Source organism: Crocodylus porosus, unplaced genomic scaffold (genome assembly GCF_001723895.1).
Source record: "Crocodylus porosus isolate Cpor-Errol unplaced genomic scaffold, CroPor_comp1, whole genome shotgun sequence".
Classification (NCBI taxonomy): Eukaryota; Metazoa; Chordata; order Crocodylia; family Crocodylidae; genus Crocodylus; species Crocodylus porosus.
Window position 1 is genome coordinate 49,998,432 of NW_017728950.1, and position 23,462 is coordinate 50,021,893.

The 23,462-nt window shown below is 41.7% G+C and overlaps 1 protein-coding gene across 3 annotated transcripts in view; it reads left to right on the forward strand.

Moving 5' to 3' along the window:
• BNC2 (basonuclin 2) overlaps positions 1–23,462 on the forward strand; it is a 450,307-nt gene that overhangs the window by 67,927 nt on the left and 358,918 nt on the right. Inside the window, exon 1 of one of the 3 annotated variants that reach the window (XM_019554997.1) lies at positions 16,863–16,896. The exons of the other annotated variants lie outside the window; for them this stretch is intronic. The gene's annotated coding sequence lies outside the window, so the exon portion shown is untranslated. Of the gene's footprint in view, positions 1–16,862; positions 16,897–23,462 lie in introns of those variants that run through there. 3 annotated transcript variants of the gene reach the window in all.

Below are 23,462 nucleotides of genomic sequence, written 5' to 3' on the forward strand. Positions count from 1 at the left end.
TCAGCACGCACCCCAGAGCATGGTAGTCCTCCATCAGGCGAGCAGGGCATCTCCTGGCCACATCATTAGTGCCCACATGGACTAGGACTATGGGGTAATAATCGGTGGGCTGGATTATGGTTTGGAGCGTCCCTTTCATGTCCTGAATCCTCGCTCCAGGTTGGCAGTATACCTCGCGTGCTGAGGGGTCCTGGTGACAGATTCAGCCCTCCGTACCTCAGGATGGAGTCGCCAATGATGATCATGCAATGCTTTCTTGTCCAGCCTGCTTGTCTCCTTCAGCCTGCACGGGACGTGGGGAGCGTGGAGTTGCCTCCTCCCCGGTTTTGTCCTCTCCTTCCTCCTCCTCCAGGGCTGCCAAGGCCTCATACCTGTTCTCCAGCCAGACTGGAGGAACTGGTGCTGCCGTGGTTGTTATGTTATAGTCCAGGGGTTAATATTTATGTTGCTGCTTTTAATCCGATGGACCTCACTAAGGCTGTTGGGGAGGAGGAGGCCTCATTGGACCACACTAGTGTGCAGAGCCCCAGAGATGGAGGGTGCAGTGACAGGGTGTGAGTATGTTGCCCTGTGGGGTCAGGCCAACTCTCAGGATCTCAATATTGCACTGTTAGACAGGAGGGTGTGATACAATTCCACATATACAGACACACAAATCAATTAGGCGCATACACACACACACTACCAGCTTGGGCACATATACATCGAAACCAGCCTCGGCACATGCGTACCTATCACCAATTCAAGCTCATATACAGTACATCCCAAAAGTTATACATACATCACTAATTTGTTTATCATGCACACAATGACATATATATATACACACACACTCACCAGTTCACACACATACAACCCACATATACATACACACAGGTGAGTTCCTAATTTGGATGGTACAGTGTGTATGTGTGTGCTTGGGGTACCTGGGGGAAGGTTCAGGTGAGAGAGAGAGAGATAAAGTATAGGAAGTGAAAGTTGTCAGAACTGGGATTAGAACTGGTGGACTTCATAGAAGCTGGCTGAAGACCTGAGGCTTGGGTTTACTTACGGTAGACTGGAGCTCAAAACTGAGGCAGGCAGCTGAGATATTGGGGGGAGGGGGAACAGCTAAGTGGTGGCAAGGAGGAAACAGCCAGGAAAGAAACTGAGGCAGAAACCTGGTTGCTCAGGGGAAAAGGAAAAGGCAGTGGGGATTAGACAGTGGTAAAGAAACAGGGGGGTTGGAGGCAGAGAGGAGCTCAGGACAGGTGTTGGAGGTGGCAGTGAGCTAGAAGCAGGAGATGGAGAAATGAGACAGAAGTTAGAGGGGTGAGGAGCAGAGATTGGAGCAGGGCCAAACTATAGTAAAGCAAACCCAACTTAGGGTTCCAGATAACAGTTTTATTAAACAGACAGCACACTACACCGTCCCATTAAGTTATTGGTGCACGCAGGCGCGCACACACGCAGAATGGTAGCAGGAGAAAGAGACTCAGTGGAAGGGTTGGAGTCCAGGTAGGGAAGAAAAGCAGAGTCCAAGGGGTCCTTGTCCAGTAGGTGTTGTCCAGAGGGGGGTCGCTGGTAGGGCCTCTGGGTGGATAGGTGGTGTGGCATGGTGCTGGTCCAGATGGAGAGGGTGTTCCACTGGGTTTGTCTTCACTGCCCCTTTTTATAGGGGCAGACCTTGTGTGACCCTAGTGACAGGCGGCATGCCCAGGCAAGGGTCAGCCCCTGGTGTACTAAGCATGTGTGCTCCATGCAGGGATGTGCAGTTTCGGGTGTCTGTAATGGTGGGGTACAATGGTAGAGTTTCTAGTTCTGCAGGGCCTTTTGTCTTTCAAATGCTGGGTTCTTGTCTCTGTCCCTGGGTGCAGTCCATGATTCCTGGATGAATCAATGTGAGGTGATGGCCTGGTCATTACAGGCCATTCAGTAGAGGCCTGCTACCATTGTATTTCAATCATTCCCAATCACTCTCATTCATCCAGGAACCAGTTTACATGGGAGGGATACATAAATCATACAGTTGCAACTCAGGGGATGCCTGGGCAGAGGACACAAGATGGAGGCTTGACAGACAAAATGGAAACTTGACAGGACTTACACTAACTTACATATATAGGCCTAAAACAGTAATCGCACAATATAAAACAGTAATCACACAATGTAAAAGCAGTACAAACATAATAATTATCACTTATAAAACAGTGGGTATCGATATCAAAATAGGAGGGAACTTATTTGCAAAGAAGGGAGAGAAAAATAAAACTTACTACCTAAAATAAAATGTTACAGCTTATCCTGCCTCTTCGTTTACTTATACTTATCTATAGGGAATACAGAGGGAGAGAAAAAGTCAGAAATGGTTGGGGAAGGGGAGGGAATGCGTTTTAAAAGAAAAAAAGAAAAACTGGGGGTTTTGCTACAAGTAGACCCCAGTGCCAGAGGAGTTACTGAGGCTAAGAGTCCACTTACAAAAAGAGGCCAAATTAAACTGAGGCCTTATCACTAGAGACAATGTCTACATACCATCTGTGAGGAATGGGGCATGGTAAAGGGGTGGTTTTGGAGCCACACATCTAGCCCATAAGGCTTGGGCTGTCCCATGAGGCACTAACTTAGAGTGGGACACAGCAAGGGGTCTAAGAACCGACCTGGTTTAGTGGGGTCCACCAGAACTGTGACTGCCTAGTAACTTGAGGGCAGCCTCCCTATCTACCATTTATTATCTTAACCATGAAGATGTGGCAGGTGAAAATAGAGGGCACCTGTAGGGTGAAGCTGACATAGTCACAGGGCCCTAGGGGCTTCATGGCCTGCCCTAGGGACCCCACCCCATGACACCTGGATCCTTAATCACAGCCAGGTTTAAATGAATGCAACAGAGCCTATGAATAAAATTGCACCTATTTAACTAAACCAGGGATGTCCAACTGGTGGCCCATAAGGTGCATGCAACCTGCAAAGGGTTATCTTGTAGCACCAGGGTCCCTAGTCCAAGCATTGTTCCTTCTGTCACTCCTGTTGGTGCTGCTGAAGTCTCCAGCTCCTTCCTCCTCCTCCACCTTTCAGTTCCTATCCACATCCCAGAGATACCTGGCAGCTCAGGGGCCCTGCATTGTATGGCACAGCAAAGCAGGGTGGAAGGAGGGGTGTGTCCTGCAGCACACAACCCAGAGGGCATGTGACCTAAGTTGCTTTTAGCTGGGATTTTGCAGCCCTTGGCTTCTCAGAAGTTGGGCAACCCTAAGCTAAACCAATTTAAGCAGAATGAATCTGTGCAAACCATTTATACGTTGTGATATTTCTTGCATAGCACCTGTGCAGTTAGTTTTCCACAGGCAATACTGACTTCCAGCTAGGTAGTACATGCATTTCAAGGTAGTAGTTCAACATATGATCAAGTGGAGCCCAAATGTTCACAGTTCCTATATTTGATGGACTGAGTCTGTAGACCATTCAGTTTATTCCCCACTGTGGCATGAAAATACTTTATTAACCTGAGTGTATGGAAAGACTTATATTTATGCAGCATTTTTTCCTAGGATGGGAAGGAGGCAAAATTTATTTTGTAGCAGTGTGAGAATTCTGGAGGTCTCTTGGTTTGCTGTTATAGTCATTTCATTGGTGGGTTGTGTGCTTCAGGTACTAGATGCATTTAATATATTGGAAAAAGAAAAGGGAAATATTGTTAGTTGCCTGCAAACCTACACAGGGTAGTGAGCAAATGTAAAGCACAACCTCTTATCATTGTGCCAGCCTGAGCTGCGGAGCCTGCACTGGGAGAGAAGTAATCTGCATCTGGTAATGGGCGGAAGCAGATGACTTTCCACCTAGAGCAAGGAGGGAAGCAAGGACCAAATGATAAAACAGTTCATTCCACAGTTTGTCATCTGGGCAGCATAGTTACACACTACCTTTTACTTAGAGTAGTTACTTTACAGCCTGTCCCATAATCATCTAGTCATTATTAACTTAGATTCAGGAATGTAATTGCCATGTGAAGGATCCTATATAAATAACCAACCTCTTTTTTTAAAAGCAAGATCTACTTGTTTTTAATGAATAGTCAATGTTGAATATACATTTTTAATAAACTTGGACTCCAGTACCTTGCCTGAAACACTCTGTTTTCTCTTGCTTCTATGGGTATGGCTACATGGTACAATGCAGCACTGTTCAGAGCTAGCTCAGGTAATAAAAGCTGCAGGGCCATGCTAGCAAAGTGCTCTGCCCAGACTAATTTAGTGCTGCTGAGAAATAGGATGTGTTAGCCCAGGCAGAGTCCAACTGACATAAGTCTGTGGCTTCTAATACTTGAGCCAGCTTGTTCAGACCTCCTTCAGGCATCTCTGCATACCCTAATGAACTCAAGTTAACTGAGTTCTATGCAATAATGTGGAGTGGGCCTTTTCAGTAGCATGCTGGAAGTCTGTTACCAGCCCTCCACGGTCTTTTGGGATTTTCAGGGTTGCTTCAAGTTTTGTTAGAGCTACCTACCTGCCCATTTGTCATGATTTTCTGTTCTCTTATTGTAACTTAATGGTTCTCAACCTTTTTAGACTCAAGGCATCCCTCAGAAAATGCAGCTTTCATTCACTTTTTGGCTATGAAAACTACTAAAGCAATCCCGTCACACTTGGAAAGTTTACAATGGGTCAGAATGTTTTTGATGCTCTAGATTCCTATTTGAAATACCTAAATTTATCTTGCAGCACCCCGAAAAGGATCTTGAGGGAACAGAGGTTGCTATGGCACCATGGCTGAGGATCGCTGGTTAAGCTGCTCAGTTCTGTGAAGGAAACATTGAAATGTTGACAATGATGTTGTTCTGGTCTGTAAACAGTAGGAATCCAAGTTTTCTGTTTGTCATGGTAAAATACCAATTTTCTTCTTTAAAGGAGAAAAATGTGGGAAATGGGTTTCTCCTTGCAGGCTGGGACTGGGGCTTGTGAAGCTGCCAGCTGGGATGGTGCATGGGGCCTGGGTCTTGGGGCCTGGGTAGGATTGCACACCCATAGGACTTTGGTGGGGAGCAGGATGGAGGCACAGGTGGCTTGTCTGGGGGAAGGGGAGGGTTGGCTCCCCGCTACTATATGCATTTATAGGGGGACTGGGGAGTTAGTGTCCCCCAGATTTGTGCATGGGGAGGTTGCTGTGGGCTCAGGGATCCCCACCCTGCTGCTCTTCTCCTGGGGCCTCCATGGCCCAATGGGTGGGACCCAGTGCAGCAGGACAGAGCTTGGTGCCACCACCAGGAGCCCTGCACTGTTATGGTGGGGTGCCCTGTGCCCATCTGGCAGCAGGGTGGGGGTGGTGGCCCACAGCTGTTGCCCTCCACTGCTGCTGGGTGGGCCAGGGGCACCTCGCTATGGCTGTGGGGAGTTCCTCGTGATGGCATCTATTCTCCCTACCATGCTATGCCCTGCTGTGCTGGGTCCCACCTTCTGGGCCATGGAGGCCCCAGGGGGAGGGCAGCAGGGTGGGGACCCCTGAGCCCACAGGTGCAGCATGCAGTTGGGCTCCTCACTGTGCTCTGCTGCAGCATCTGCTGCCTCCCACAGGCAGCAGCCAGGGCTTGGGTGCTTCTGAAGGGGGCAGGGGGCTGCAGACCCGAGTCCTTGATCCCTGGCCCCAGAGCCCTGGCAGCTGGTGGCCCTCTCTGGAAGGTCTAGGGCAGGTGGCAGTGGGCTGTGGGTTGGGGCTGAGGGGCACCAGGAGGTCTAAGGGGCTGTGGGTGGGGAATGAGGGGCCTTGTCAAGACTCAGGGGGCTGTGGGTGGGCAATGAGAGGCAATGTCACAGGCAGGGCACCAGCGTATCAGGGCTGTTCAGCGACACAAAGTGGGGGGGGCAGGGACTGTTGCAGCTGGACCCACATCCTGGTGAGCAAAGGGGGCAGGGGGAGCTCTGATTTTCCATGATAAGGTTAGAGGCGTTATTTAAGGCCTTTCTCCTATCATGTATGCAATGTCTAATGTGGCAGTTAAAGATATGAGAAAAATTGAAAGGTTAATTGAAAAATATATGGAATAGCATAATCTGGCCTGATTAGTGAATGGTCTATGTGTTCCTAATGTGTGTTGGCAGATAGTTACCTGGCTTTGGAATCACTTTCTTTTAATCAGGTCATCACTTCTATCCACATTACTTTATGTTGTTTTATATAACCTGGTCTTTGTGGTGCAATATGATTATAGAAACCATCAGATTCAGGGTCATTATTTCTCTATCTCCTAAAAACATAAGGTAACTGTATAACAGAACTATTTTCTACATTTCAGTCATATATCAAAACCATTTTTTCTTTGCATTGGGAAGATATTTAAAACACATATTAAAAATACACAAAAAATTTTTAGCATCCATTTTCTTTGTGCTAAGTACCAAATGTTGTTATTGGCAGTGCTTAAGAAGGTCACAGGGCATTTAAAATCATTAGGCTGTGGGGAAAGAAATTCTGGGTCTGTTGCACTGACAGATTTTTAAATCTGTATTTATGCAGCAGTGTGAAGTGCAGAAATATGATTTCTACTTAAAATGTCCTATCTAACCAATCTATCTAATGGATCTATTTAATTTTCAGAGAACTTGTTGTAAAATGTATTTATGCTGTAGTTGTTCTTGTTGTAATGATGATTGTCTCTTTATTTCCATCATATAAATTAATATGAGCAGCAACTATTTCTCTCTTTTGAACTTGGTAGACAGTGTCCCAGTATAGATCATACTGGACTTAGATATGGAATCTGATATCTTTGTGGTTTTTTTCTTAATATTCCTGCTATCTAAGTAGCCCAAGTACTATAATCCACATATTGTTTGTATTATAAATTTAAATTATAAATCAAACAGTTGAATGTACAGATAAGTTTAAATAAAAGCCAAAACACATATTACATAACTCATTTGAAGAATTTCAGAACATGTATTTCCATGACAAACATAGACCCAAATCATGCATTATAATTCCTATCTCATATGTGTGAGTGAGAGATATAGCTACTGTTCAAATAATCCAGTCACATACAGTTGAAGTATGTAGGTTATTTTCAACATACTTAATTTTTACTGAGCATTGATAGCAGTTATGACTTCAGTTTTCATCATTTTGCAGCTGTGTAATCAGGGTCATACACTTACCTTTTATATTTTTACCACCATAATTAATAGTCTATTTATATAGTGGGCTTGTTCAATACTTCAGTATAGGGGAACCTAGTAAAAGTCTCAATCACTGTAACAGGATGAGTCTCACATTATTGGCTCCTACCAATTAGTGCAGTAGAATCAGACTTTGAGATAGCTGCAACAAGAGTGTAAAGGAGGTGTAAGCTTCTTAGAGGAATAGCGGTATCTGTGACAGGCCCCTCAGGCAAAACCTCACAAACATCTGAGCTTTGAACATTTAGGCTGAAACTTAAAATTATAACAGTGCTGCTTAAATAACTAACAAGAGCAATTTTTTTTTATGAACCTCTAAATATGTGTATCAGCCAGTCCTCATGTGCAAGTGTCTTGAGTCAGGCTTTCAAGTATCATGAGATGCTTACTAATGTAATTGTGGGGGGTGGTTTCTTCTTACATCTCGGGAAGCCCAACTGGAGTACTTCCACATTTTAAAACCCACTCTTGCCTGCTACATCTTGATCTTATTCAAAGTTATCAGTCGGGAGGTGTTACGAATGCAGAATGACCCCAGCAGTATGGATGGAACCTTTTTCTTGTCGATTGATGTTTCACTTCTGGTTCTTCTGGACAAACCCCAGGACACTTTACCACTAAAAAGAATCCACTTGTTTTTTTATGTAGTCAATCAATTCACTTTATTGTAAACCAAAATACTCTTTTAAAATTGTTCTTATTTTTCAGTTTTCCAAGACACTTCGTTGGGTTTATTTAACATAAAACAACATGCATGAACATAGGTAACTTCAACGATCTTAACTGTTTTTGTCTTTCATTCATTAAACTACAAAGAAACTTCCTTCAGTCTCTTGTTTCTTTTCTCCTTTTCTCTTTTTGGTTCCTGGGACACCAACTGTCCTGATCAAGATCCCCAAATGATACCGGGGAAACAAAACAGAAAAAACAAAAATGAACTTGACCTGAACTTGTCCCGTTGGGAATCCGCCATTGTTCTCCTTTGTTTATCAGTTTGCTTGGGTTTTTTTGTGGCTTCTGCCACTTCCCTTACCTCATCTAGGTGAGTCGACTGTCTTCCCTTCTTCAGAGGCTCCCAGGTTCTCCACCCAGCCAGCTCCCAGGACCCCTCCCAGTCTCTGCTCCATGGCTCGTCCTATCCGCAACCACCGTTTTTTTCTCTGTTCTCAGCGAGCCACGTCCCCGCCACCTCCTCCCAGCTTCAAAGAGCAGCTGCTTTGGAAGCGCTGCTCACCCAGCGCGGTCTTGCTCCCCATTCCCCCAATCTCTTTTCCCTCTCCACAGTAATGAATTTGAGAAGGGTTTTGAGAAGGGTTTCCATTTTAGTTTTTGAAATGTAAGCTACCCCCCTCAGTGTAGGATGGCATCCATGCTTGGGTATACCGGCAAAATATATCCTTCCTCCTTGGCTCACTAGACCTTGATTAGGTTGTGGAAGCTGTCATCCAGCACCCTCATTTCCCCACCCCCTCATAATTCCTCCTTCTTCCATTCTTCTGTAGCCCCTAAACCTGCATTCTGCTTGTCTCACACATCTTTTTCCGGCTCTTCTATCCTCCTCATGGGCCTTGTGTCCTAACAGTGTGCTGCCTAACCCCTAAGCCAGTGATTCTCAACCAGGCTGCTGGGGTACCCTGGTGTACCACTAGATCCTTTGCAGGGTGCCTCACGTTGTGAGGAGAAAAGTGACTTGTGAGGTGATAAACAGGTAAGCTAAGCAGATAAGCACAAGCCCCTGACTGGCCAGTCATCCATTCCCATTGCCTAGCTCCTCTGCAAAGAGAGAAGCACTGTAACTTATAAACTAGTTATTAAAATTGGGTGCCACTCAAATCACAAAAGTTGTAGAGGGATGTCTTGAGTCCAGTGAGGGACTCAAGTCCAAAAACATGGAGAACGCTGCCTTAAACTGTAAAGTAGCAGCTGTTTTCACTGTCTGCATGGCTTCAGTTTCAATGAAAACAGTGGGAAGTGGCAGTTAACCCACAGGCCACATATGAACAGCTCATGGGCCACATGTTGGGCCTGTTGGGTAGTCCTGTACTGTAGTATGTTAGTGTTTATTAATAGTTGATTTACCAATGGGATTATTGCCTCTAGCACAACCGGAAGTTGAGTTGTGAATTCACTTGAGTCCCTTTTTTCATCCAAATCCCCCCCAGCACCTTCCCAGTCATTGTGTCTTCATTTTGCCCAGCATGGCTAAAGTATGTATTATATATAATATGCAAACTATATATACAACATAATTTTAATATGCATGTTATCATTTATTATTTAACAGTTTTCAGGAATTAAATGCATTGTTATTGGGCACTTAATTAATAGTACCTTCACCAACATTAAGTGTTAATAAACCTAAGTACAGCAACTCCATGCTTTATACTAATGCAGAATTTTAAGGTATCTTTAAGCCAGGAGGACGACCAGAGTATGTGTGTGTGGATTCTGTAGGCAGACAAGGTTCTTTGCGTGAATCTGATCTCTTTTATTAGACTATGGTCTTATAAAAGACATCAGATTCACGCAAAGAACCTTGTCTGCCTATGTCCTTAGACCAGCATGGCTACAACCTACACTCCTGGATCCTGTAGAGAATTTGAGAGCTTATTTATAAGAAATCTTAGTAAAACATGTATTTTTTTTCAAGTGGTTAAACCTGAGTTATAGTAAAAAACCTCTAATAAAGACTTTGTAAGTGTGTGGACACAGGTAACAATTAAAACATTTCAGATTCCTTTGACACATTTCAAAGGGCCAGCTGTCTACATGAACTTTGAAATAATTCAGACTAACACCTCTTTATATGAAGTGGTATTTTGGAGCATTTAACATTTTCTTTTGCCTGGAAGGTAGCAGGGGATGAATCTTTGTCCCTTTACAATCCTATTTTTTTCTAGTTATTAATGGAAAGAATGTGATGATTCTGTACATGAAAAATCTCTTCCACATATTGAACCTGGGAAAAAGGTGACTGCTTAGGAATACATTAATGTGTTCATTGCTGAATTTAATGACTTCTTTGACCACTGTCTTTTGTGACACTTGATTGCATAAAGTTGTGCTGTGATTGGCATGACAAACTATCATGACAACTTCATTTGTAGTGCTTTAACAGTGGACTTAGCAAACTGAAACTATGATTTCTGTTTTATAATAATGAGTACAAACATGTTTCTGTGAAGGTGAGATGGGGCAGAATCTCTGTTTACCTACCTCCTACTCCACGGGTATGGTGTGTATAGTATTTAGGTAGGATTGAGGCACTCTAGCCTCAGACTTGCTCAAAGATGTGAATCTTTTTGGTAGTTGTTTTTATAATTGTGGTCATCTTACCTTGCAGATTCCCAAATGTTAAAGATCTGGTGTTCATAACTATTGGGGTTTTTTGGATGAAGTAAGGAAATGACTGAAGGAAGGTATATATGGAAACATTTATGTTTGGTATAGAAACACTTATATATTACTTTTTCACTTTATGTCTAGGGAGACAGAGTTAGGATTTTCACCATGAATGTCAGGGTTTGCTTGAGAAAAAATAGTTATAAGCATTAAACCTTCAATTCTTAAATAGCATTTAGTTTTTTCCTCTTTAATGCACATGTTGCTGCTTACTTATTTCTGTTATTCACAGTAGATCTTTGTTGTTCCTCTTAGGGTTTTACCTCAATCTTCTGCTTAAACTATCAAAAAAAGTTTTGTTAAATAGAGGGAAAAATTTAAACTGAAAAAAATTAACTGAGTAGTACGTTATCGCTCCAAGGTAAGGAAGTGCTCATTCCTTTCACTTCCTTTAAAACAGCCCCAAACATTTGAACAAACACACATACTTTTCCTCTTTCACACATTCTCCTAGCTATTTGTGTATTTTATTGGAATATCTTTTTGAAGAATTAGAAACATTGTCAAAGTAGTTTATCTGTACCTATTTTTCTTTCCTTTTCCTTTTTTCTCTCTTGCATGTTTTGCTGTTTCATTTTGGTTTTGTTTCCCAGTGCCTGTTATTCCTTTATTCCTTTCTTGTTTAATTCCAGTTCTTCTGTTGTGGGGGAAGGAGGAGGGAAGGGGCATTGTGGGGCAGATCAAGGCCCCCATGATGAAGGAGGCATGGGGCTGGGGCAAGGGCTGGGGCAAGCGCAGCTGGGGTAGGGTGGGGTGGGGTGGGTGTAGCACAGAGCCGTGGCTTGTCTGGGGGCGCAAGGTGGTGGGGGTGGTTCCTGCTGCTGCATACCTTCCAGCCAGGAGCTGCTGGTCTGGTGGCTCTTCCAGTGCTTGCCTGCTTGTCTGGCAGATCCCACCATTACTCCCGCTGCTCATCCGGTAAGGCATGGGTAGGGCGGTGTGTGCCCCTGGACCTGTGTGGGGCAGGCTGGGCCCGGTGCTGTGCCAAGCTCTTCCTAGTGGGGCGGGGCTGCACCAGGAAGGGGGATATGGGAGGAGGGACTGTAGCCACAAATTTGCTGTAGCCCCTTCCCAGTGCAGCCCTGCCCCGGGAAGAGCTTGGTGCAGCCCCAGCTCATGCTGCACGGATCCGGGGGCACCCCCCCATACCCTCCAGGATGAGTGGCAGGAGCAGCAGTGGGAGCCACTGAATGAGCAGGCAAGTGCTGGACAAACCACTGGACCAGCAGCTCCCGGCTGAAAGGCACGCAGTGGCAGGAACCTCACCCCCGTCCTGCGCTCCCCGGATGAGCTGCAACTCCATGCTGCACCTGCCCTGCCCTGCCCTGCCCTGACTGGGCAGTGCTTGCCTTAGCCCCTGCCCCAGCCCCACTCCTCCCTCCCTGCAAGGGCCTTGATCTGCACCCCAACGGCTCTTCACTCCTCCCTCCCCTTCCACCACACCAGACTTACCAGCTGGAGGCAGTACTCCACTCTGCCGGGCTGTGATCCTTGCTGCCTATGCTGCACTGTGGCTGTGCACATGTATGGGCCATTTATCAGCCAAATTATTGGCCTGATACGGCCAATGTCCAATATAGTAAATTTGCTTTATATTGGCACTGATCTGTATCGGTGCACCTCTAGATGTTAGTGCAACCTTTTGGTGGGGAGAATGCTTAGGTTACCTTACACTTTCGTGTTTTTTTGCTTTGGTCTTCTGCCAAAAGTCCATCATAATGAAATCTTGTGTTTTGGCAATAACTTTTTGGTAATACTGGCCATACCTGTTAATTTAATTTCTTGTATCTCAGTTCAGTTTTCAAAATACTTTTATTGACTGTGACTCACCAATGTATACCAACTGCTTTATGTTACTCCAGCAATGTGAAGCACTCATTAATGTGGCTTGACTGGCTAATTAAAAAGACAGTTATAACTACTTTGCATTGTTGGAGCAGTGCAAAACAGCTGTAGCATATTGGTGAATTGGTCTATAATGTTCAAACAGAAATGAGTCTAACCTCAATTGTCACCTGGTTGGAAGAGCTGCTGTTGATATTGATATCCACTGTACTCTACTTATTATTTATTCAGCTTACCAACTGAATGTTGATGTCACTTACTTTTACTAAAATCTAGATACATAAGTTTATGTTCCATTTATTTAAACTGTTGTTACCTGTTAAAAATTCTTGGCTAGATTTGACTAGACTGATAAGTGTTTTTGGTAATTCTATTCTTTCACTTGCTTCAAATCATGTTGTGGTCACCATATTATCTATAATCCATCTTCTCTAGAATTGAAATAACTTTGGTAACTGTTCAAAAAATAGACACAAATTAGGCTTTCTTATAGTCTATTGCTAATGTCCCTTCATATTGCAATGGTACCCCAAATAAAAATACAAGTGGTAATTATGATTTGTTGACCTATTAATATAGTATTGAATAATTCCAAAATGGAACAGTGTATTTATGTATAGTTGCCCTCCTAACCTATGGTGAACCACAAGAGCAGTATGTTGCTGCTGCTCTGCTTATTTGATCTTGGAGCCAATAGTAACTTCATCCTTCCATAGATCTACGGTGCCCTTTTTTTCCAAGAGAATTATGCTTGTGAAGAAGGTGTTTAATCCCACCATCAACCTCACATCGTTCTGTATCTAAGCATCTGTTTTATACTTTAATGTGCTCATTTCATCCTTTTCTGTCTTCTTTCCTTTTATGTATTTGTAGAAAGCCTTATTATTCTTTGCTATATTGCTTGCTGTCCCTTTTGATACTCCCCTCTTCGCCTCTGTAATTTTATTTTTTTACACATACTGATTCCCTACACGTCTTTTCCCCTTAAATCATTTCTTCCTGATAGTTTTAGTTGCTTCTATGCCCTATTTTTCACCAATATTTCTTCTATTGCTTCCTTACTTTGTCCATTTAGTCATCTTGGTGTTTTTTTTCTGCTTAAAAAGGATGCTCTTCCATTAGACATTTGTTAGTACATCTTTGAAACAAGTCAATTTTTCTTCCACGCTTCGAGCCTTTAAACTAAAGTTCTGATTTAGGTCACCTGCTATTTCTTTTAACCCTTGAAAGTCTGTCTTTTAAGTTTCCCACTGGCATATTACTTTAACATCAGAATTAGGATGACAAATGTTGGATAAATTGTGCTACCCATCTTAGTTTATGTGGGACAACTGGACAAGATGACACATCCTCTCGTCTGATTAAGCTCTATGTTGAACTGGTTCACTTCAGGGCTGGTAGAAAAAGAGATGATCATAGGTGAGTGACTCTTTGTTTCTTCCTGATTCTGTGGCTGGTACAGCCAGTTTAGCATTAAGTACATTTTGCAGAGCTGGTTTATGTTTTGTCTGGATCTATAGGGCCAGCTGCGGATGTCTGCACTTTAAGCAATGCTTTTGAAGTGAACACTTTAAGCAACACTTTTTCCTCAGCTGCTTCTGCTATGGAAACTAATGGTGATGGTGCATCACTATTTTACTAGTGCTACAACACTAGGGGAAATTCTTCTTGAACTGGGGCAATTTCTAGGGATCCAGTTTAGGTCTTTTATTGGTTTTTGAATTGGATCAAGGCACTGAAGCTTTGGCTTTCATTTACATTTTGAACCTGGCCAGCCACAATGACTCCTTAACCTACTTGAGGCTTCTAGGTGAACCATTGGTGTATATTATGTTAATTGGGCTATGGCAGAGCTAGAGGGTCTGGTTATAAAACTTTGATTTGCATGTTTTTTCTTGATTTGAGTTTGTTGCTGGGCTAGTCAGGAGAAAGCTGCCAACTAACTATCACTATGAGACTGGTTCTTCTCTTTATTATGCTCATTGAGTTAAACTAATCTGTGGTATGTCTGCTAACATGAACAAAATTGGGGAATGAATTTGAACCAATTATTAGCTTTTCCAGGAAAAAATATGGTGTTTTACTGCTGGAAACTTTAGTGCAGTGTTTCTGTAGCATCTATAGCACTATTTACTGTATTACTAATTTAATATATTTATAACTTTAATATTTTAAAATGTAACATCACAGTAATCCACTATAGATTTTGAAAAAATACTATGACTAGTATAACATTTAGCATATGATTTTCATAGATGTCATTTAAGTTACTTCAGTTCATACTGCTACAATATTCATAATCTACTGAAGATTGTACTGTATCACACTGTAATTGCTATTATAAAGTATATTATGTTTACTATAGGTCTATATTAAAGGCTATTGTAATATAAAGCAATATATATGTTATATGCTCTAACTCTAGTGCTTTAAATCCGTAACCATGTAGCATGCCTTTGTTTTCACTGTGCTTTACACTGTAGTCACTTTGAAGTTTCATGGTAGTTCAGATGCAGTTAATTTTTTTAAGGTCCTAAATTTGCAGTAAAGAAAAATTGTTTAGTTTATAATGGTATAATGTCTAATATATGTAATTAAGATGCACGATCCAGAATAGGTCAAGTCAGTAACAAATTCCTTTAAAGAATTCTTTTCCTTGTGATCAACACAGTGAATGTAACTGCTTTCTCATGATTTGAGGGAGTCTGGTAGAACACATAGGCATGGTAACACCATGAAACAAGGCTTGTATGGAGATCTTTTATTGCTGGTTCCTTAATTAGCAATTACAGAGTTCCATCCTGCATCCCTAATTATTATTTGTTTGTTTATTTGTTCTGTACAAGCAACAGAGGTGATTACCATGTGTAAAGACATTTTCGTTGCAAGTAGTTGTGACTGTTTTGGTGGTGCTGGTTTTGTTGGATATACACAAGTGCATGGTGCTCCTGGACATGGGCTTGAGAATTTTTTCCTACAGCACAATAATTAAAACTGCTCATACTGTTTTGTAGGGAACTCTAGATCACACCTTTTACTTTCACTGCTGAAAAGAGCAAAACTTCCCAATCAAGTGTCCTTTTATTCACACAGAACTAATTACTGGCATCTAAGACATAGGACATTAAAAGAAAAATCCCAACCAGTAACTGCAAATAGGGCATTACAAGAAAAATCCCAACCAGTGATATAAAAACAGGAATCAACCTTCAAGTTGTATTCTGTCAGACGAACAACATTCTACTTGTGGTAGAAGAATAATCAACTTCAATTTCAGACTTCCAGGTATCTTAAGGTTTCTTTAAATGCTCAATGTTTACTCATGGTAGTATAGTCCCAGTAGCATTTTTTCAAACTAGAAGTGAATCCTAGCTTTCTGACCTGAAAGTTGTTTTAGCTCAGCAAGTCTTCGCAATAATTCCTTTCAGATTTACGACCTCCATCTGTCTGTCTGTCAAAACCTATTTTCTGCTCGCCATCACTTCACTAAGACTGCGCTTTGGGAAGGATGGTTAACAGTGAAAGAATCTTCAGCAACATAGTAGCCACAAAAGTGGTTTCCCAAAGTCTGGAATCTTTAGGAAGCTTGAATTTCCCTTTCTACATAGCTTGGGAAATTAAGTCCTCCTTCTCTGCAAATCCTCAAACCTATGGCACAATCTAGCCATGTACAGAGTCCCCAGAAATACTCAAATACATGGAATAATGGCTTGTTTGCACTTGAAAATAATTTTGGCTTGAAGTAAGGTGTGAATTTAAAACAGAAAGGCTGTTTTTGAATGACTCCATATATGAATGCTGATATTTTGGAAATGGGTATTTCTAAATGACTCCATGTGTAGACACTGAATGAAATTAGTCTCTCAGAATCACTTTTCTGGAATAACTGTTTTTGAATAACTCCATATGTAGACAAGTCCTCAGTCAAGAAGTGAGCTTTCATGTTCTTATCCTGTTCTGTCTTGACTAGGTAGCTAATGTGTTGAAAAACATAAGAAAACTGATATACCTGATGTAGAAGAAATAAAATTCTATTCTACCTGAGAACACCCTGGGCAGAAAGGGTTTGTTTCACAAAAGAGATAACTGTAAGGAGAACACCTGACCTTAATCATCACTGTTATCAAGAATAGCAAAATGACTATTTAGTTTTCTGCTGATAGATTCTTTGCTAGGAAGAGACTGCAGATGCTGGTGAACAGATCATTTTCTTTTATAAATATTTTCCCAAGTGAGTCAGGGTACCTATTACCACTTTCTTTAGCTACGTGTTTTTATTCTTTGTGCATACCACTTCCCATAATTAATAGATTGCAGAGGATATGGTGTTCCAGAATGGAAAATTTATTTCCTGATTGTTTACATTTTACTAATCAAACCTGCCTTGATTGGCTCCAATGTAGAGAACTAGGAATTTGATTTTTGTAATTTTTTTTCTTTTAGAGTGAGCAAGAAATAAAGAATTGACATTCACAAAGATTGAACTGGTGGTTTAAATATTTCAGTAAGTCATCACTGCATCTATAATTTTGGAAGTTCTCATCTGAAAGGTGGGAGTAAAAGTCCCGAACTCTGAAATGCTGTCCTCTCCCGTTTTATCACAACATGGATTCAATACGTTTCTGGACATGCTGCCAGTTCCCTACTTTTTAACATTTTTTTTGATAAAGGAGTAGGTTGAGCATTAAATAGTGGAGGGTAGTTGTTATTTATTTTAAGACAGTGGTTCTCAACCTTTTTAGACTCAAGGCATGGCAAAACTTTCCAGAATTTAGTTGTACCCCATTTTAAAAATGACAGTAATATAAATATATTATAAATATTATGTTATAAACATTATACTCCTATTATTCATTAATACATTATTAATTGCTTATATAATTGTAATTATATTTTATTTGCCCCTTCAGGCCACTGACTGGGAGTTGTCTCTTAGCTGTGTCTGGCTCATTACATGTTTTCTCCAGTGATAGCAGTGGACTCCCCCTCCCCCATACTATACATGGCCCCAGGGGACACATGGGGATCAGGAAGCACTAGGCCAAGTTCTTCCCTTAGTTCCCCAGCATAATTTCCCCTGAACAGACAGAGTTTGGGGAAGCTGGCTGGCAGGAATGAGCTGCTGGGCTGCATACACAGTAGGGCTGTACGAAACTTTGGTTCCTGATTTGATTCAGCGGAGATTCAGCCTGATTCAGTGGCTGAATCTCCAAATCTGAACTGAATTAGAGGACCCTTTAATCTCTCTGAATCAAATCGGAACCCTTCAAATCAATTCGGAGAGATTCGGAGATTCGGACATGAATGGTGCTGTGATGGTGGGGCAGATGGAACATCCCACAGAAGCACAGGGAGCTTCCCAGTGTGCTCGGTAGCAGACCCAGAAATGGACCAGAAGCACTTCCAGTCCGCTTCTGTACCTGCCGGGGAGCATGCTGGGAGGACCCCCTGCCCCTCCCCCACCTCAGTGACTGTGCCTCCTGGGTCTGGCGGGGGCCACTCGGGGTCTCCCTGCAGCCGATTGCCGTGCAAGGGGGACCCCCAGTGTGCTCCTTGGCAGACCCAGAAGTGGACAGGAAATACTTCTGATCTACTTTCGGGTTCGTCACTGAACACGTGGAGGGCCCCCCTGCATTCCTGTGGGACGCTCCATGTGCAGCATTGCAGCGATCATGAGCCGCGCCTGCTACCTGAAGGTATGTAGGAAAAATGTTTAAAGCTGTGTCTGTGGCCGAATTGCTGATTCTCTGAATCAGCATTGAATCTACAGATTCAGATTTGGCCGAATCGAATCAGGGGCAGTGATCTGAATCAAGTAATTAAGTCACTGTCCCTAATTCTGGCCGAATCCGAATCAAATAGGGCCCACTTCGCACACCCCTAATACACAGTACCTAGGGAATGCTGAGGGGGTGAACAAGTAGGGTGTGAATAAAAGGACACATGAGTCTCAGGAAGGGGGAGCAGGCAGGCAAGGGCAGTGCCACAGTGCCACCGCTGCCATGGCTAGATGGAACTGCGCCACCCACTTCTTGCAGAGCCAGATCACATGCTCCTGCCACCGCCTTTACCAGTCAGACGCTACCTGGTGTATCTTGGAAACAGAGGTGCATTGTGCAGGTGGAGCTGTCCCATTTGCCTTTCTTTTAGGAATCGCTTAGGAGGCAAACTGAGAAGTTCCTGCACTTGAAAGTCACACTTGCCTGCATTATATTATGCAGGCAGGCATGTTGCTTCTGCCACTGCCCTTCCCAGTTTGGCTTTGACATGCTTCCTGAAAACCATGGGCAGCTTCACCCTGCAGCACTGTTGTAGGTGTTGAGGCACTCTGTCAGGTTCTTGCAATACCCCTGGGTGCCACAGCATCTTATTTGAGAACCACTGTCTTCAGGTGAAGGCATTCACTTTTGAATAGTTATTTCAGTGTATTAGACTCCAAAAGATAGTGGGCCACATAGTAAGTTGGTGTAACACTGGAGGGCTTCATTGACGTCAGTAAAGGTGCAGCAGGGATTACACAAGCTAAGACTCTATGTTAAAGATATTTAAAAAGCATTGTTTTTATGTTTTATCCCATTACCAAAATTACATTGTACACTGTAGATTCTAGCTCTAAGAGGTCTTGGGATATCAGTAAATTAGGGTGTGGCTACAGGAAGCAATTACATTGATTTAAAAAGGAAGAACTCACTGTGCATCAACCTAATCCCTAGTTACTGTTTCATGTCTGCTTTATGCCTCAGTCATTGGAGGCTACATTCTGGCACTTCAGCAGGTTTCTATTCAGGGGTAAATTGCCCCAGTTTAGCTTCCATTTTCTGTGGGAGGCAGAATAGAGAGGTGCTTGCATTTTTTAGGCTGGTTGGTTAGAAAAAGACTCTGGAAACTCTAAAGTCTGTCCTAGGAGTGAAGCAAGTGTTTCTTGAATCAGTTTGAAAACCATTCAGTGTAGCAGCTTTAGTGTACAGACCCAAGTTCATGTGAGCATTTTAGAACATTTTTGTATACAACAAGCACCCCAATATGGCAAAATGTTAAAACATGACCAGTTTGCCTGGTACAGCTATTGATACTGAAATTCATGCTTGGCAATGCTGATTAGCTTGGTTGTATGACTATGTTGTCAGAAAGGAGGAGGTTTTAAAGTTATGTTTGTGTTTGGATTTAATTTGTATGGTAAGTTAAGTATGAGATTTATGGAGTGTCATGTGCAGAATGTTTTATTTACTCTTCCAAAGACTATGAATACATGCAACATCTGAATTTGATCTTTGGAAACCAAGTTCAGGAAATATGGCATAATTTAATACTAATTGTCTCCCTTAATTGCACCTTCCATCTGTTTATTTGCTAGTTCTGTATTTAAGTCATTAGAGTATTTGTTGCTCTATTACTGGTTGTATTTCACTTTCTGGTACTATGCTCATTTTAAATAATGTCTTTGCTTTATTTTATTTATATACTATATACTACGGTTACTTTATTCTTTTGAAAAACATGTTAATTAATTGGATTTTTTTAACTTAGAATTTATCAAAAAGTAAACTGTTTTTCTCAGTGAAAATGCACAAGAATGAGAGAATAGCATAGGATTTCAATGTAGACAGAATTTAACTGCTCCAACAAGTCTGGTCCCTAGAACCAAAGTGGCACACAGCATGTTCTTTAGGCAGTTTAACAAGAAAAATTTGGTTCCAAACAGCTAAAACTCTGTGTATAATATTTAATTGTATCAGTATTAAATGACATGCTATTATGATAAAACTGTTACATCAGCAGGCTCCTGCAGAGATACAAGTGTAACAAAATAGTTGCAACTTTAAATCTGTTTCATTAAGGGTTAAATTTACACTCATTAAAATCCATGTTGCTGCAGAAGCATGCAGACATTTAAATGCTCTGAAATAGTAACCCCTTTTCCCTTCATTCTGGCTCCTCTCCCCTTCAAAGTGGCTAAACATTACATTTGTCCTTAGCCTCTGATCATACAAAATGTTTGAGTGCCTTTAAAAAAAGAGGTGCTGATTCAGCATCTACTTAGGTTGGGGTCTTTGTATATCATTGTTTATAAGGCATAAAATTAATTTGCTTATGGCAACACGTAAGGGAAGTCTATGGAAGTGAGGATTTTAACTCTTACTTTATGAATAAGTAAAACATCCCTGAAGAATATATTTCTACCTATTCTACTTAATTATATATGAGTCTATGACAATGAAAATGAATGTGAAGGGTGGCTGTAGTTTACATAAATGCCTACTATTTCTAATCAAACATTGTTTGTAAAAATATTTATTTGGGATATTGCCAGCTGGAGAAAAAAATGATATATTCCACACCTGTTTTTATAAGAAAGAAAGTGTGCTTGTATGTCTGTATGTATGGGTCTCACAGGATGTTCATGTATGTACATTCGTAAATGCATGGTAAAGGCCTGTCTTAGTAGCCACCCCAGGGCCTCGTTGAGGTAGTCTTTAATTAAAGGTCAAACAAAATTGTACTGGAAACCTTAGGGAAACTTAAAAGTGGTCACTTAAGACAGGGGCTGCCTGTTAGATTTAGTTCTTAGGGCAGGTTTTGCTTATAAATCTAAATGTATAGCATATCTGTGGAGCCTTTCACAGTTGAGCATGACTCCTCTGCTTATTCACTGCTGGCATAAGGGTGGCACTGCTGGCAAAAAAAACCCCTGTGGATTGTTGAAAGTCTAGAAGATAATTTTATTCCAAGACAGCTACGTTTTTGTGAAAAGGTTACTAAATTGATAATATTCTCTGAATCAGTTGTGGAGGGAGGGGCTTCAATAAATAGTGATTTTCTCTAGGGACTTGGCCCTGCATCTTTTTGATGTATCTAATATTCCCAATGGAAATAAAAGAAACAGAGGGAGGGAAAAGGTTAGAGTCACAAAACCCAGAGATTGGCCATGTGAGTGCAATGTGGTGCCTTTGTGGTGTAAGTATCTGCAATTAGGTTTTCTGTAAACCGCACCTTTAAATATAAGAAGGCTGTCTGCCCATCAGACTGGAGGCAAAGCCTGAAGAAGATTTCAAGATGGAAGGCTGTGGAATGAGAAACAGACTTTTTCATTAACTTAAAAATGAAGACATAATTGAAAGTACCAGTTTTCTATATGGGAAAGGCAGATGGAAACAATAATAAAATGAATTACAATATGTATCATCTATAATATGTAAGCAGTGCATAATATGTGCAGGAAATTGTAGAAAGAGTCAGAAGAGGGTTGTTTTATTTACAATATTTACTTTATTCTTAGAAGCCAGATTTTGCTTTCAAATATTCATTCACAATTGGAAGAGATGCATACACATTGTGGATTGAATTCTGCCCTCTTTTGTCAAGTTGCATAGGCAACATTTATGACATCTTATTGTAGCTTCGGATTCAGAGTTTCAGTGTTGCTCTAGACCCAGGCCAAAGTTAGTCTCCAGTTGATCCAGTTATAAATGGCTACCAGATTTTTCAGGCTGAGGTGACCAAGGTGGACAGTTGTGAGGCTAGTCACAGCACTCCGTTAGGAAACCAAAGTGTCCCAACCATGCCAGCTCCATGGACCTATTAAAGTCAGGATGATCTTTGACCTTTGTTATTCTTTCCCCCCCAAGTATATTTTATATATACTGGGTGTCTAAAGGGGATAGAGATGGGAAACAGAAAGGAGTAATTTTACTGGGGTTTTATTTACTGGAAAAGGCCCACCAAAACATGAATTGAGCATTACACACTACATGGTTAAATAATACTAGGCACATCTACATGTGTGCTTTACTGCAGTTGACTAATTAGCTCTGTAATAAAGTGTCACCATTTACATGTGTGTCAGTATTAGGCTGTAGTAAATTAATTAACTCTGTCATAGGATAATACTGCTAGGGAAAGTACTATCCTATGGCATAGTAATTACATGTGCTGAAATGCATGTGTAGACGGTGAAAGCGGCTGGATGGGCCACAATGGTGCTACAGTGTGGCAGGGGCTGCTTACCACTTAGCTCTACACTTCAGTGCTATCGTGCCTGAACCAGCCCCTCTGCAACAACACCACCACCTGCAGCCTGGGGCTGATCTCCTGGGGCTGCTGCCAGCCTTAGGCTGCTTTACCCAGGCTCAGACAGCTGTGGTCCCAGACACATGTGGAAATGCTCTGCCTGGGAACAGCTGACACTGGTGCAGACTGCATCAGAGTTTATTACGTTGCCTTAATGGCATATATAGATGCACTCAATTTGTTATAAACTGATCCAGAATAAATAGAGAAGGATTTTACACTTCTGTATTAATGTAGCATTAAATGATATTAACTAGGTCATTCACTTCCCAGGTCTGCTGCAAACTGCGACCTTGGGAAAATCACTCAATCCCCCCTGAATAATTCAGTTTCCATTTTGCAGCATATGGACAATGATAGGAATTTCCTCTTGTCCTTTATCTGGTCTGTATAGATTATCCTGGTCCAGAAGAGTTCGCTTTCTCATCCTGTGTATTTGTATAAAGCCCACTACATTCAGGCTTCAATTTTGGTTGATGTTTCCAAATACTACTAATAAAATATTTTTAATTGGTGCTTCCTTATTGATTAGAAGTAGTCAGGTTCTTTTGCTTTATACTGCAACATAAGTATGGTCTTTGATCAAATTTATTAGTAAACTAAAATAAGAACTATGCTATGTAAGAAGTTTGTAAAAGTATGGACCCCAAATCCTATACTTTTCAGTCTGGGAAATATCCTTGTAATATCTTTGCCCCAGATTTTAATTTTGCTTACCTTAATACCATTTTCTTGACTTTGGCAAAAGGATACCAGTATGATTAAAAGGGCAGAAGCTGGTTAAATGGGGATTTTACCTTAAGAATAACTTTTATTTGACTTGTACTGTTAACAACTTCCTATTTCTTACCAGCTTCTGAATGTGTAGGTAAACTCCTCCCTCTCCTATTTTACATGGCTTTGGGAAGCATGCATAGCTTCCTGGAAATTCATCTTTCAATGGAGGATCAGATACAAATTTTGAATGAGATAGAAATTAGAATATTGGGGAAATGTGATGCA